Below are 2,293 nucleotides of genomic sequence, written 5' to 3' on the forward strand. Positions count from 1 at the left end.
CCCCCCCGGGCCGGAGCATCACTGGGGGGAGGGGGGCGCGGCCCCACTCGCGGGGGGCAGAGGGGCCGGGGGATTGCGGGGAGGGGGTCGTGGGGGGGGACGGCACCTGGCGGGAGATCTTCACACTGGTGCAGCCCCCGCCCGACCCGAGAACCCCCGTTTTACCCTGTCCCCTGCCCCGTTTTGCTCCATTTTGCCCCTTTTTGCCCCATTTTGCCCCCTATTGCCCCATTTTGCCCCGTTCATGTCCCATTTACTCATTTTTGCCCAATTTTGCCCATTTCTCATTCTCCCCATTTGCCCCCATTCCCGCCCCTTTTTGCTCCATTTTACTCCATTTACGCCGAATCTTCCCTTTTTGCCGTTTTGCCCCATTTTGCCTTGTCTTACCCCATTCCTGTCCCATTTGACCATTTTTGCCCTGTTTTGTCATTTTATCCCGTTCCTGTCCCACTTTAATAATTTTTGCCTGATCTTGCCCTGTTTTACCCCATTCCTGTCCCATGTATCCTTTTTTGCCAGCTCTTGCCCCATCTCTGCCCAGTTTTGCCCCTTTTCCCCATTTTTTGCCATTTCCTCACATTTTGCACCATTCCTTCCTCTTTTTCTCCCATTTCCCTTTTCCCCACGTTTTTCAGCTTTGCCACATCCCTTCCCCTTTCCCATTTTTTCAGTTTTGCCCAATTCCTGCCCAGTTTTTCCCCATTTCCCCCCATTTATGCCCAATTTTGTCCTGTTCTGCCCCGTCTTTCCCCTTCCCCCCTTTTTGCCCCTTTCCCCCTCCTTTTTCCCCATTTTCCCCCTCCTTTTTCCCCATTTTCCCTCTCCTTTTTCCCCATTTTCCCCCTCCTTTTTCCCCATTTTCCTCGCGACGCCCCCGAGGTGCCGGACCCGAGGGTCCCAGGGGGTCCCGCCCGGGGTCCAGCAGCCTCGTCCCTCTTTGGGGACCCCCTGGGACCCCCTGACGGGCGCGGGGGGGGGGAGGCGGCGGTGTCGGGGCTGCTCCCACCCTGGACCTTATCGGGAACATTCCGGGCGTTCCCGGGGGGTGACGTGTCCCCCCCCGGGCCCCCCCCCCCCCCCCCGCCGTGTTCCCGCTCCCCCCCGTGTCCCCGGTCCCCAAACATCCCCGATGTCCCGGTGATCCCCCGGTGTCTCCCCACGTCCCCCCGCTGTGTCCCTCCCGTGCCACCTGGTATCCCCCAGTGTCTACTCCTCGTGTCTTCCCGTGTCCTCCCCCATCCCCAAAACGTCCCCCCTCCCCCCGTCCCCTCTCACATCCCCCCCTGCGTCCCCCCCCGTGTCCCTCCGCGCCTCGGTATCCCCAGCTGAAGGCCATGGGGGGCTCAGCTGGGGCCGGCAAGGGTTTAGGGGGTCCCCGCTGCTCCCTGGGGGGACTCGGTGGCCTTGGGGGCCTGGGGGCGTGTCCCGCAGGGTCTGGGACCCATTCTACCCCCCTCTCCGAGGGTTATCTCTGGAAATTCCTTCATGATAAGACAGACGGGTGGGATTTAGGGAGGGAGTGGGGCGGTGGGAGCCTCTGGGGGGGGCGAAGGGGGGAGCAGATGGTGTCCCCTCCCGGGCACTGCAGGTTTGGGGGGGCTTTGAGACCCTCCCTGTGGGGCTGCGGGTGCTCAGACCTATGTGACCCTCCCCCCTCCCCTCCTTCCTGGTGGAATCCGGATGGATTTGGGGGGAAGGAAGGAAGGAGGGAAGGAGGGAGGGAGGGAGGGAAGGAAGGATTCCAGGAAGGAAGGAAGGATTCCAGGAAGGAAGGATTCCAGGATTCCAGGAAGGAAGGAAGGAAGGATTCCAGGAAGGAAGGATTCCAGGAAGGAAGGAAGGAAGGAAGGAAGGATTCCAGGAAGGAAGGATTCCAGGAAGGAAGGAAGGAAGGATTCCAGGAAGGAAGGAAGGAAGGATTCCAGGAAGGATTCCAGGAAGGAAGGAAGGCAGGGAGGGAGGGAGGGGGGGATGGAGATGCTGCCCCAGAGCTGCCAATGCCCAGTTGGAGGCAAACCCCCTGGAACCCTCTAGATCCCAACTCCTGGATCCCAAATCCCGGGTCCTGACTCCGGGGCCGCAGGTACTGCACACTCCCTGTGCCCAGCATGTGCCGCTCTCGTGCCGGGCAAGTCTGGGCTGGAGCCACCAACGGAGCCACCACCACACCCATCGGCACCTGTCGGACCCACCTGCACTCACCTGCACACTCCTGAACCCGCCTGAACACACCTGCACACCCCATAACACACCTGAACACTCCTGCACACCCCATAACACACCTGAACAC

The sequence above is a fragment of the Corvus kubaryi genome, unplaced genomic scaffold (genome assembly GCF_017639235.1).
Source record: "Corvus kubaryi isolate FWS band 111438036 unplaced genomic scaffold, C.kubaryi_AGA036_p1.0 37277, whole genome shotgun sequence".
Classification (NCBI taxonomy): domain Eukaryota; kingdom Metazoa; phylum Chordata; class Aves; order Passeriformes; family Corvidae; genus Corvus; species Corvus kubaryi.